Source organism: Aulostomus chinensis, chromosome 8 (genome assembly GCF_037954235.1).
Source record: "Aulostomus chinensis isolate RoL2024-O1b breed Wild chromosome 8, RoL_Achi_v1.0, whole genome shotgun sequence".
NCBI classification, from domain to species: Eukaryota; Metazoa; Chordata; class Actinopteri; order Syngnathiformes; family Aulostomidae; genus Aulostomus; species Aulostomus chinensis.
In genome coordinates, this window is record NC_141327.1 from 29300193 (window position 1) to 29314415 (window position 14223).

The 14223-nt window shown below is 51.6% G+C and overlaps 1 protein-coding gene across 4 annotated transcripts in view; it reads left to right on the plus strand.

Moving 5' to 3' along the window:
• Positions 1–14223, plus strand: part of LOC147258012 (protein phosphatase 1 regulatory subunit 29-like) — a 181061-nt gene that overhangs the window by 59462 nt on the left and 107376 nt on the right. The window lies entirely within an intron of this gene.

Sequence of the window (14223 nt, forward strand, 5' to 3'; positions counted from 1 at the left end):
AGTCCTGCTGTTCTCCGATACCAAACTCCTACACTGGAGTGCAGATCAGGCTTCATTCTGACTGCTGCTCGGCGGAGTGAGGTGTGGGTTCCCTAATGAGCTCCGAGCTTTGGGCTCGCTCCGATGCGGCGGCGGCATCAGCTGCCAGTCCTCCCTCTCCAGCGAGAGAGAGCAAGAGCACTTGATGATGCCCTCCGGCACTTCACGGTGAAAATCACTAGTTTGTGAGGGATTTTTGTTATGGTACAACCATTTCTGGCCAAAGTAGCACGCCCTGCAAAGAGGGATGTCTGTTGCCATAGCAGCAGGTGCTGAGCTGCATTCCTGAGTGGAGCGACCAGCAGGGGATCCTGGTTCTTCCTGGGCTAAACGGGGAGGTTGTGCTGGAGTGAGTGAGGGGAGGCTCTGACGGAATTCTTTGTGTTTCACGTTGTTGTTGTTTTGTTTTTTTCTGACTTCTGCTTTTGAGGGTTGTTGGTTTGGGGCCAAAGGTCGAGACGCGATGATGAAAACCATAATTCTGCTGTGGCTGCTCGACTTCCTTCAGCTCTTTCATCGGAAGATCGTGTGTGTTTGGCGCGGTGCTCACGTCGGCGCCGGTCCAGGCCCGGCTCTGCCTGTCAGTGTGAGTCAGCCAGAATCGCTGCGGCATGTTTGGAGGAGTTCACACCGCTTCTTTCTGATGAAATCGTGAGAGAGAACATTGGGATGTTGATGAAATGTGAAAGATTTAAGGTTCATCTTTCGTGGGAATGTACACCACCTGATTCACCATCAAATCTAAGGCTTCATACCTGCTGGGTGCTTTTGGGTTGGGGGCTCTTGATTGGTGTATTTAATCATCGGTGTGCTGGTTCTGGGTGCGCTCAGTTTTCCCATGTTGTTCCACATGAACCAGAATTAGCAGGAGCTTTAGTGGCTTTGCTGGCGCGGGGTGAATCCAGCCAATCCTGAACCTTCCTTGGCGTCTTGCTTGAACTGAGAACCATTCGTCAGCCTGCAGGAACCGAATCATGGCTTCCAAACAGGTCCGGCAGCTCAGTAATATTCAGGTAGAGAGCCTTGAATCCCTTTGAAAGCTTATCTGCAGAGAGTTTGCTTTGAATTCAGTTGTTCACTGTCATTAATGAACATCTTTAAGAAACTCATTAAGATCAGAAGGAGCTAATATAAAGACTCCTGCAGGCACGCGCGCCGCTCGGCTCCTGGCTGGGAAGTTTTCCACTTTATCAGGCAGCTGAAACTCTCCATTGTCAGAGGTGTTTTGAAGGACACAACATTCCTTCTGCTGCTGTGGTGACTAGAAGGAAAAAAAAACGTTTCTTTGACTGTCTTATCAGCTCCTGGTGCATTTTCCCAAAATGAGGCCTTCTGTGAATCTGCAGTATTTACCAAGCAGCAGAAAACATGCAACACCCCCGTCTGACACGGTGGAACTGTCAGAGTGCTGGAAAGCAGCGACGCGTTGATGATTGCCAGCCAGGAATTTATATGATGAGAGTGAAAGTGTGGCTGCAGGAAGTGAATCTTGAAAACCTTTGGTGAGTTTCAGGCACAGGACAAACTTTTCTCTCCTCCCTTGTGGGAAATTTGGATTCAAAGCAAATCTCGGAGCTGCAGAAATGTTCCAGAGCAACGTTTTGTTCTGGTGGCTGGTGGCGGTTTTACCAGCTCACACGGTTCTTTAAAGGAACGGAGCCATAGAAGGCTCTGGTCCCTCGCGTCCCTCCACCCACCCTCCTGCCACATACAGGTTCTCCCCCGGTCCACCCCCCCAAACAGGTTTAGCCAAATCCAGCCTTGCGGTTTGCACCTGATCCTTCTCAGGCCACGGAAGCGTGAGCTCGTCATCCAAACCCAACTGCAGTTGTTGCTTCTGAGGCGCTATTGGGTTTGTCTGCGAACAGCAAACCAAATAATTTTGAACCTTTGCGATTCTTTTCCCCGCCTCTGCTGGGCGGTGGAGAGCAGCAGGGCGAAGCTCCGTGGGGAAACCAGGAATTCAAACGGAAGTTTTCCCCCCTTGTCACACTTCGTTCTCCAACGCTGACTGAGCTCAGTTTAACATCGGCGTGACAACTTTGACTGTTGTCTCATCGGAACTTCTGAGACGCAGACGCAGAGGGACGGCGTTCGTCTGGTCTCAGCCCGATTTTGAATTCAACATCTAAAAATGCTCTTTTTCCTCCCATCTTCCTTCCTCCCTCTCGCTTCACCGAACTTTATTTTTCTGAAATCATCAGCTCTCGAGATGAATCCAAAGAAAACTTCACTGGCTTATAAATGAGCCTGCACAGTATAATTTGTCTCGGTGATCAAATTCAAGTCTCAACTCCGGATATAATCTCTCGGAAGCCAGTAAGAGCAGAGGAGCGGCTGCTTTTCTTTTGTTGCTACTGTTATTCTCCGAGTGTGCAGGATCATTTGTCTCAGGTAGATTTATTATCTGGTTCCACGCGGCTCCTGAACAGGCTTCAGGAGGAACAGGATCCAGTCCTTGCCAAACAAGATTTATGAGAGTTGAGACGAGGACATGAAGGAGCGGCAAGATCGGCCCGGTGTGGCGTTTTCCCTGAAGGGAGAGGACGAGGTGTTTGTTGTCATTTAGTAATGAATGTCCTGTAAATCTGACCCATTCACTGTCAGGTGAGCGCGAGCGAGAAACACCCCTCCACAGGCAGTAACTTCATCGCTGAGCAGAATTCCATTAGAATCAGTCAGTTCTCCTGGTTGGGGTTGGTTAATAGGGTCTCCGGCCTCACGTGTGACCCGCGGAGCAGATTAACGGGATCTGCTGCTCGTATCCTGCCTGCTGGTGCGGCTCCGACGGGGCTTGATTAATTGGTTTATCCTCCCGGAGCCAGAGGTTAGCGCCGCAACGCATCACCGCCAGCCACCCGTGCACGCGTATGCATCACTGCGTGTGTGTGTGTGTGTGTGGAGATGGATGTGCGTCGGCAGCGGGATAACTGATGTGTGTGTGTGTGTCAAGGAGAGTCAACAGGTGTCCTTAAGCAGAATGTGTTTGTTTGTGTGTGTAGTTGGTTCGTGTGGTCTGTTTGTGTGAGACAACTGTGATAATGTGAAGTGTGTGTGTGTGTGTGTGTGTGTGTGTGTGTGTGTGTGTGTAATTGAGATCATCTCTCAAAACCTTGCTGTCCACTTCATATCTCCCAGATCACCATGGCGATAGCTCAGACTGATGGCGTAGATGTATTAGGGGAGACATATCTGGAGTTTGCTGATAAGGAGTGTGTGTGTGTGTCTGTGTGTGTCTGTGTGTGTGTCTGTGTGTGTGTGTGCGTGTGTGTGTAAAAATGCAAGCTTTTCTCATCTTTTGATTTTCCGATTCAGGAACTAAACTTCGCTGGTTCGTCACCGACACGTCTTTCACTTTCATTCTCGATGATAATTCAAGTTAACAAGGCCTCCGACCCACTCGGCCATAGTTTGTTCATTTCCACCCATAAGGACTCGTGTCCACCGCAGCTGAGTTTCTATGTGTGTGTGTGTGTGTGTGTGTGTGCGCGCAAGTGTGTGAGACCTCTGTGTTTCTACGCTGTGGCGGGTTGGCGGCGAGCTCGATCTACCCGGTCAGCAAGAGTTTGGGTGATGCTCAGCTCTGGTCACTGAGGACCAATGAAGACCACAAAGATGAACCTGAGGGAGGAAGACTTGAACCACAGCGAACATTCTGTGTGTTTTCTGAACAACCGCACAAAAACCAAGCCAGTATCTGTGACGGCAACTGGAAACTGGAGCAGCACCAAGCAGTTTGACTGACAACCCAATTGGCGGCAGCGGTGGCGGCGAGTGGAGACGTTGAAATTTGATGTCATGAGTTTAATAGTCCTTGTTGTCACCTGAATCTAAGGGGGTGGAGCGACAGGAACACGCTCACCTGCCGGCCAGACTGTTTTTAACCCATACTTTCGTTCAGGTTTGAGGGGTTTTGATCACGTAAGAGTGAATATGCGCCGTTCTGGGGCGCCGTTTTCTATCTGGAACAATCTCGTTTAACCGCGACTGTTCATTACAAGTTAAGCGACACTTTTAGGGAAAGTTTGAGCGATACATCCTTGATGGAAAGTAGGAACCTTCTGAGCAATCCATCTAGGTTTGGAAGTCTGAGACCTCTGGGTAATGCATCTCCAGTTCACCAGCAGATGAACGGAGCAGCCGTTGGAGGGAGAAATCCATCAACGCAGTGAAGGACTGCATCTCTTTAATTGGAGCACGGAGCTCCACGCGCTTCAGGACCTGAGCTGGATGTAATCATGCTACTTGCTCCTCCATATTTGTTTTTGCTGGCGTTGCATTCATCATCTTTTACATCTACAGGAATGTTGGCGACACGTCAAGTTTATCTGCCGCTCCGGGAATTAAAGCTTCTGTTGCGGTAAACTTTTGTGTGTGCGTTTGCTCTTCAAGCCAAAGAAATATGGTCCAGGGTTGGACCAGGCGAGGCCCCAGGAGGTCCCGCTAATGTTCCTCACCCCTCCATCCATCAATTCATCCAATTTACTCACACACACACACACACACACACACACACACACACACACACCTTCATTCCGCCAGTCTGGAGTGCCACAGCTATTCAAACACAGATCGTGTGGAAGTCTGCCAAACACTTCCCTGCACACACACACACACACGCACACACACACACATCATGGGCCAAATATCAACAGCGTTCCCGGCTTGCTTGGTGAACACACTCCTGCTGCACTTCACCTGGGATCTTCTCTCCACCGCGGCTCCTTGTGGTGGAGCCCAGGTGGGACTGGGGGTTCAGATACCCTGAAATCGATCCGCAGATCCTGAGTGGCTCTGAGCGCCGTGTGTTGGACGGAGGGAGGGGGAGCGGCGTGCATTAGCTATGCTAATCTCATTAATGTGGCCGTGAGTGAATCCGGTTGGAGTCGGCCATCAGCGCCAGCAGAGACGGAGGAGCTGGTGCATAATGAAGGGGTTTGCCGTGTCACGGGGGAGGTTGGAGGCTGGGGAAGGGAAGACGGGGTTAATTTGATCAGGAACGGGATGCAGCGCCCACTCCTAGGGGTCTGGTTGGTTTCAGAACTTCTCAGCTCAGACAGGATCCAGACGTTTCCGATGCGGGGAAGTCAACAGGAGCTCAGGGGAAGGTGAGGATTGGAACCGCAGGGTCGAGCCTGTTTTTGGACGCTGTTGCCACAGCAACGGCTGGAGGAAGCCAGCGTCGGCGGCTCCGCGTCATGACTGCAGTGTTGCTGCTGACACCTTTGATTTACATCAGATTTGGCTCGAATGTCCTCTAGGACTCGAGGATGAAGCGAAGAGATTTTGGCGGTCAAAGGTCAAGACCACCGTTTAATATTTTAGGGGAAGGAGTAGGAGGGCCGGGGGGGGGGGGCACGGACGGGGAGAGAGAGCTAATGAAGCTACAGAGGGATGAGTGAGATCCTCGGCACGTTAACTGAGGCGTCTGTGTGAAAGTCAGCGGTGCTGCGACGGGAGCAAACACAGAGCTGAAATGGTCATCATTCAGGGGAGAAAAAAAAAAAGCTCTAGAAAATGGAAGTAACAGGAGAGGACGTTGTGCTAATCGCTCGGTTACGGTGGGAACGGCTAACGCTGCCCGTGATGAGTGTGAAGCCTCCACCAGCACAACAAACGCCTTCAACCTGAATGAAAACAAAACCAAACTTTTTAAACTGACAACCTTGAACAAACAAGGTAAGGCCAAACATCTCTGCAAGCGTTTAAGGTGAAAGTGGAAAACAGAACCCTTCCACTGAACTGAAGTGACACAACGAAAGTACCAGAGTGGCTCCGCCGGCGCCTCGCTGGTTAGCAATCACGGGTAAGAAATGGGAACGCTTGTGAGTTTTGTGAGATTAAGTCGGCTGGAAATGAAGGCAGCGAAGACAAAGGATGTGAGCTCTTATTTTCTCATTTTCCTCTTCTGTTTTTCTTTCGTTCTTCCAGCTGTCGTTCCCCCTCGTCCCCTCAGTCTCCCTCGTTTCCTCTTGTTTATACTTCTGCTCCAGTGGTTCCTAACCCCGCAGCGCCGGTACCATCGGCAAACAGCCGGTAGTTTCTCTCTCTGGTTCGTTAGAGTCTGGGACCACCTCACTTACTCTAACAGAGTGTGTGTGTGTGTGTGTGTGTGTGTGTGTGTGTGTGTGAGAGAGAGAGAGAGTTTGTAAAGTCTTACTTTATTCTTGGTTTTCTTCATATTGTTGTGATATAGAATCTCATGAAATACCTGAAGGTGAAGTCTCCTGACGTTAGCGTCTAAAGGCTCCCCGGCTCCTACGCTCGCCTCCCCCCTCCTCCCCCCACTTCCCCCCACTTCCCCATCCTCAACTTGCGGTTACTGTTCAATTTCATCACTTTGCGCGCCCTTGCAAACTGCGATTGCTGCGTGTTCTACCAGTGAGCCGGGAGCACATCACCACGCGAGGAACGCCCAGGTGCTCTGAGCTGGACGCCCCCAGGAGGGATCCCAGCACGATGCCTGGACCGAGGGACAGCGGTGCTATCAGGACGGCTTCCCTCTGGAGAAAGAGAGAGAGAAAACTCCTTCCAGCCTGCCCTCAAATGAGATTAGGACACACACATTTGTGTGGCCAGCAGGTGGTGCTGCACAGTGAGTAAACCTCCCCCAACGCCTCCAGAGACACACTAGCGACGCTCACTCGTGTCCAGGGGTGTCAGCCTCCTTGCTAGTGCCTCCACCCCCCTGTGCTGATGGTGCAGGGGTTACGACGCATACGCAATGCAGCTACCACGAGCTTCTTCCACTCAGGTGGTGGGTGAAGAGGCGGAGCCTCCCTGGTAGAACCCTCTCAGAGAGATGAACGCAGAGACTCAGTAGGTTTGTCCCCCTCCCCTCCCCTGCCACTCCCATCCCTGCATCCTCCTGCCGTTCGTCTCCTCCTCAGCTCCACCCCTGCATCTCCAGCTCTCCATTGGTTGCTCATCCACGTTGTCAAAATCAGCATCCAAATCGCTTTAATGCTGGAGACATTGGACGCAAGCGGGGCGCGCGTGTCACCGGCCCGGCGCCACGCTGCTCCCACCTCCCCCGTCTTCATCTCAACACTGTGCTCGTCTTCTCTCACTTTCATTTCTCTCAGTGCCTCGGCCGTTAATCTTCTGACTCTCTCCCCCTGATCGGTTTCTCTTTTCACTTGTGACACAGATGACGGCGCATCGTGTCTCCCACTGTCCTTCTCTCCTTCCCTGCATGTCTGTCCCTCTCTGCCTCTGTTTCTCTCTGTGTCATCCCAGGTGTGGTGCTTTATCTTTTATTCTCTTTGTGTTGTCATATTGCGGGTCAGCCCGGGGCTCCGGGCTTATCTCAGGGGTCGCAGTCCTATTATGGGTCGAAGTGAGAGGTTCAACTGTCCGGTTTTGTGAAACTTCACTTCCCAAATTGCTGATTTTTTTTCTTCCCAAAGATGAACGATGACGCTCGTTCTCTCACTTTCCTGTCAGATTTATGGTGTCAGGTGGCGTTTTGGAGATTGCCAGAGACAGAAAGGAGAAGAGAGGTGGAAAGGAAAGAAAAACCTGTTTGTCTGTTGTCTCCTAGCCTGCTTGGAGAAGATCCTCCAAATCAAAGCACATCTGTTGTCCTAGGCACTCCGAGGAGGCCTCCTGTGTGTCTGCTTTGCCGTTATTAACTCTGAGTAACGTTTCTGTCCATGCGTATGTGTGGACGAACCTCCTCTTACACGCTGCAGTCGTTCAGATTAGTCTGCACTTTGATTGGGGTCAAGATTTCAGATACCGGCTCCCCAGAGAGTCTCAGTTCCCAAGAGAGAACCAATCCTGGACCCCTCAGCGGCGTTGGCGTCCCTCGGTATCAGTGGGAGTTCACATCAATAAGCAGAAATGAACAACAGCAAATGTCAGTCAGTGAATTTGGTTAATTAGAACAATTTAACGTTTCCGTTTAACTCATCATGCGTGTCACTCTTTCCAGCTTTCTTATCTCACACGCCGTCCATCTTCGCCGTCCCGCCTCCAGCACCAAAGGAAAAATCTAAATCTTCAACCGTTTGCTTCTTCATGCTTTGTAAACTCAGCTCTGAAATAATCTCCCGTTTGGACCCGAGTGAAGGTGTGACTGCGCCCGTTGGCGTTTGTCTATTCACCTCATAAGTCGGCGTGGACGGATGCTCAAATCCATTTCTGCTGTGGGACTCTGATGTTGAAAGACGGCGATCTAATCTCAGTGATTGCACATTTGTATGGAAATGAACATTTTATCATCTAAAGGCAACCCAGTAATCACCAGTACCTCGTCGAGAGAAAAATACCTGGTTGATAACCGACGACATCTCGGGGGTGTCAGTCATAAATAAACCCCAGCGCCACGCGGTCCTGAACCGCTGTGACACTGAGGAGCGAGCCTGGCATGAAGCCGCTCGTGTTTTAGCTGTCAACCACCAGCGTGTGTGACACGCGTGGCGCCGAGGAAACAAGCCTCTGAGACTTTCAGGAGACGCACAACGAAGGGGCGGTCAGCCGTCGGCGGAGCAGGAAAAACGCTCCAAAGATAGAAAAGTGCATTCTGTTGGGTGGCAGTTAGCGCCCAGCGCTTAGCATAGCGAGGTTTAGCGCCACCCACCAAACTGACTAACAAGAAGTTCAGCCTGTTGGGTCACTGCAGTGCCAGCAGCAGTCCAAAACGGCGACAGCGCTGTAGTCAGCAAAGCTTCGTGTTCTCCGAGGGCTGGACCGCGGTGCCCTCTAGTGGTCTGGGGGGCCTGCACAGATCCTGGATCCTGGAGGCAGATAAAGGCTGTTAGCAGGACCTGTTAGTCCTCGAGTGAGTGTGAGATGGTTGGGAGAAGTATGTTTGAGCCTCTGGGATCCGTCCTGATTGGGTTCTGGTTCTGGAACCTGGTAAAATGGTTGATCTCTGAAAAATGTGAGCAGGACGTGTCTTTGAAGTTTTAGACTCGGAGATGGAAGGCATCGTGTTCTGAGTCGGTGTTCAAGTCCTCCAACCAGAACCACAGTTGAACGCTTGCTGGGGCTCTCAAGTATGACGTGTAAACGTGTATGTGTGTGTGTGTGTGGGGGGGGGGGGGGGGGTTGCTTTTGTGCACCGGTTATGAATCCATTTCTCTGTAGTTCTTAGGATGGAAACACTCACTGTGTGTCATTATTGCTGAGGCCACTAGATGGCGTGTGTCAGGTACCCTCCTCTTGCATTTATGATCCATCTCACTGTTGTTGTTGTTGTTGTTGTTTTTCTTGGGGGAGCATCTGGTCCTGTGCTTTATGTCTCTGTCCCTTCCCTCCTCGTCATAGCTCACAGGCCTTAAAAGTGTCCTTCTCTCCTATAAAGTCCCGTCCTCCTCGTCAGGGTCGCTGCAATTCATCTAACAAACAGCAGACTTCTCTCGTCAGGGTCGCCAGAGAGAGAGAGAGACAGAGAGACAGAGAAAACAGGCAGGCGTGACACCCATCCAGACCCCCCCCCCCCCCCAACCCCCGTAATATGCATGGAGGCCAGGAATGATTGAGAGATGCATGATTGTGTTTTAGATGATGTGTGTGTGAACACAGGCGCTCTCGAATCCCTTAAGACGAGTAATGTTGCGTCTGTAGAATTACAAATCACGCTTATCACCTCAGCACAATCAATCAGAAGAGCTGGAGGCTTAGAGGGGGGAAGGGGGGAGAGGGGGGAGGCTGCTGAAAGGGGATGGAATGTGTTCACACATCCACGAGGATGTGCACAGATTTCCATATGCAAATGATCAGGCAAAGGTCAGAGTTTAAAAGAAACGACATTTAACCAACGCGTCTCGCTGTGCGTGAGAATTTGTTTGATGTTTCAGGCGACAGGTCTGCCGCTCTGACGATTTCACTCTCAGAAGACAATTTGCTCGCCAATTTAACATCTGGCGGGCAGCGTCGCTGAACTCCTCAATCTGCTGAGTGAGGTTGAGGAGGAAAACATGGAGGAAACAGGTGGCAGGAGGAGAAGACAAAGCTGGGAGTATAAATCATTCATCTGGGATGTGGCTGTGTTTGGTGAACTGTGGCGTTGCGTGGTGATGATGACGACCACGAAGACGCGGAACCCAGGAGAGCCCGAACGACGTGAAACCTGATACGTTTTGGAGATTGTACGTAGCAGGAAACCAGTGCTGCACCGGGACGCCAATATCGCTCACGCTGTTCACTGTCCAAGGCATCAGGGTCACTTCCTGCTACCAGCAGGTGGCGCTGTGGCTTCAGGCAGGTCTCTCACAATACACTCTCCTCGCACACACACACACACTCAAACACACACTGACCAAATTTGCAATGCCCGCATTAAAGACTAACTTCCTGTTCCTGGCGGATGTGCCGGCTCACGGGGAACTGATGAGTCAGCGCGCGTCGGTTCCAGACCTGCTCCACTTGTCCAGTGTCAGGAGAGAACTTTTGTTGTGATATATAAACGCCTTCTATTCTTAAACACTGTTGATTTATTTCTCCAACAGCTCACTCACACACACACACACACACACACACACACACACACACACACACACACACACACACACAGCACCGACAGTCTGCCGAACCCCTCAATGGACGCTGTTCAAAAACACAAAGCCCCATTAAACAGGTCAAAAACTGAGGCTCCGGCGAGCCAGCGGCCTGTCCACACCGAGCGTGTTCGGCTGTCGTTGGGGTCCCATCACGCCACCGCACAGACGGAGAGGACGGTAATTAGTCAACAGACAACAGCTGTGCCAATTAAGTCACCTGGCTCTGCTCTCAGGAACCACTTCCCCACCTCTCCCTTCAGCTGGACGCCAGCCGCCGCACGCCAGCCGAATACAACACAATAAAATGCGCGATTAAAGACTCCCTGCAAGACACAAGCCAGGCTGCAGACACAGTGGGGAGCTCATCCAGGAAGCTGAGAACCTGGCGATACCTGCCATCAGCAACCGGCGCTAAGATGGCAGCGTTTGAATCTTCTGCTGCGTGTTTGCAGGTGGACATTCATCAGCTACCAACGACGCTGAGGTGCAGCGCAGACTTGTTCCTCTGAGAGGTGTAGGAGCCTCGGCCGTGTTTTCAGTTCCTCCCGGTTCTGCCGAGGTCGTTCCTGCGTCTCTGCTACGACGGGAGTCCGTTTCCCTCTGATGTCAACAGACGAGCTTCTGTTATTCATTAAATTACAAAAAATGATATTCATCTTTTATTTTATTTTTTTTCAATGGAAGCAGCTTTCTGCCTCCCAGGAGATGCGGGTCCCACGGGTCCCACGGGTCCCACGGGTCCCACTGCTAACCGTAGCATCCAGGCTTCCAGCATCATCAGAGGGTTCATAAGTGAAGATGATCCTGATGAACTGAACCTGGAAGATCATCAACTTTTGTTCCCCAGGGCTGATTTACTGGTCCGATCACGTGATACAATCCTGGGTGAGATGTGCGTGTGATCCTGCTGCCACGGAGCCCAGCGGAGCCCCTGCCTGATGAACGCTACCTTCTGCTGCACGAGTGAAACCTGTGACTGGGCGAGTCACTGGCAGCTGGACGCCATCCTCTTTCATTTGTAACCGTCGTCAAACAATGACGCAGACTGTGAGTTCCTGTGAGAAGAGTTCCTCTGCTCATGTTTTAATTACGAGGGGAACTTATAGAACTTCGTCATGTGGGGTTTTTATCTCCTCTCGTTTTGGCTGTGCTGAGTTCATGTATCGACGTCTGCATGCTGGGGAGTGATGTGAGGATGAAAACAGGCGAGGAGGCTGGAGAGATACGGGCAGAGGGAAGGGGTGAGCTTTTACAGAGACAGAGTGAGATGGAGGCTGGGAAAGAGGGATGAGAGCCAGAGAGAGAGAGAGAGACAGAGAGAGACACACACACACACACACACAGAGAGAGAGACAGAGAGAGAGACACACACAGAGAGAGAGAGAGAGAGAGTCCAGCAAATTGGTGAGGAGGATCAGCCATCCAGATCTAATATGGTCTGTGGGTCTCTGGGCTCACCAGCACCGCCTATCAGCTAGAACATAACAAACACTGGGTTATTAGAGTGAGTGAGTGAGTGAGTGAGTGTGTGTGTTTGTGTGTGTGTGTGTGTGTGTGTGTGTGTGTGTGTGTAGCCATGCAGACTTCCAGCTCATCATACATGAGGCAGATGAGGGATTCTCTGTGGTGAGAGCTCTCCTGAGAGAAGACGCTCCTCCACCACCCTGAATCCGGTTTGCAGTGTAAACCCAGTAAAGACTTGTTTGTTTTCATTCAGACGGCGGCTCGGCTGCCCGATGAACACGTGACACGCGTGACCTTTGCAGACCAGTGGTCACCCAGAGCTGTGAGCCGAATGAAGCGAAGGAATCGTGTTCCTGTTTTATGTATCTGGTTGTTCTAAGAGCGGCAGAATGTTTCTGTCTACCACTCAGGTCGGAACCGGGCCAGCAGCTCTGCATCTCCATTGACGAGACTGCAGTCCAGCTCAGACGTTGTGAGAACGCGGGTCGGTGCAGTAGAGGCGATCTCACACAACACTGGTTCAAGAACTGGCCGGTTTGGTGGGAAGTCAATGTCGGTGGTCAAAGGTCAAGATCAGGGCGATCCTGGATGTGAGTGGGATTGAACCTGGTTCAGTAAAGCCTACAGAAATAAGACATTCACTTTCACACTCACAGGAAAATCCAACATGAAGTATAAAAACAGGTTCAGTCCCTCCTTCATCGACTACAACAGGAAGTAGTTTTACCTGATGAGCCGTGTTGATGTCAGGGACTTCGGAACCCTGGAGGTGCTCATGCATCCCGTTGTCCTCCAGGCCTTCACGCTGAACGTTCCTCTAGTCTAGAGATCTTTCGAGGGGGTGAGTCGTTCACCCCCCAGTGCTGCCACATGCCTGAAGAATCCATCGGTTCACCGTGTTCCTGTTTGTGGGGGGGGGTGTAGATAGTCAGAGAGAGATGGGGTGAGCCACAGCGAAGAAGCGGGAGGAGCGAGAAACCATTTACTAACAGATATGAATCAGAAAGTGGAAAAGAAAAACACCAACCGTTTGACTTTTCATGTTCTTCCTCCATTTCTCTCGCTTTCCTCCCAACTTTCCCTTTTCTTTCTGTCAGATTTCATCAGCGAGTCCCTCTTGAAGTCGGGGTCTTGCTTTCAGATTACAGCAGTCCCTGAAGGCCAGGCCTTCGTCTATCATCTTCCTCTGTTTATCCCCCACACTCGTCTGTCTTCTGCCCTCATGGGGACCAGGTTTTTCCTCCATCCTGTCATCCCAGGCCCTCATCTCCTCCTCTTCCTCCTCCCCGTCTCTGAAGACCAGACCCCGGCCTCAGCCCTCTGCTGGGAAGTTGCAGTGGAACTTCAGAAACTAGGCTGTCGCTGCAGTGAGTGACACAAGAAGAGTCAGGACATTTGACAAGAACCCTTTCACCACCAACCCGTGAAAAGCGACGTCTGCTGCTTCACACCAGTTCAATCGTCGCTTTGGGACCGAGCAGCGGTTCCCAACCACCGGGCCCAGGATCCTTCCAGACCAAACCGGGAAAACCTGTCCGTCAGAAGCAGGGGGGTCGGGCACATACACCACCTGGGAGGGAAGAGGCGGTGCAGCAGGCCCTCGTTTCTGGCCTTCAGTCGTGCCAAATATGAACCTGATGAGATGAAGCTGAATCCTCTCTAATCAAGACCTCAGCTGGCCACTGATCACATGACCTGCTCGGCTGAGGTGATCGACACCAAGCACGCCGGCACACGTTTTCTTATCTACGACAGAAGCGAACCAATGCAGAAGTCACTGCGGTTCCCTCGAATAGGAGAGAGCAGATTAGAGGCGGCCCGAGCGAGCCAGCGGGGCTGCTGGGGGGGCGAAGGGGGAGGAGGAGGAGCTGCTGGACGGGGGCAGGATTGTTTGGCAGCCTTAAGCACCAAGGAGGAGACCTAAGATGGAGTGAGACTCCATCACTGCGGCTGCTCTTCGTCCCCACGCTTCATTTTGGATCAGTTTCCTTGGATGTCATGTCTGCTCTGCTGCTGGACGTCGCTGTTCCCTCAACCGTCTCTCTCTCTCTCTCTCCGTCCCGTCCTCTCATCTGCTGTCTATCTTCACATCCCTTCCCGTCTGTCTGTCTGTCTGTCTGTAAGTCTCTCTCTCTGCGAATTCCAACGTGAATGAAGCGACTCAAACGAAGGGAGGGAAAGACAGAGATGAATGGACTGAAGGTACGGAGGG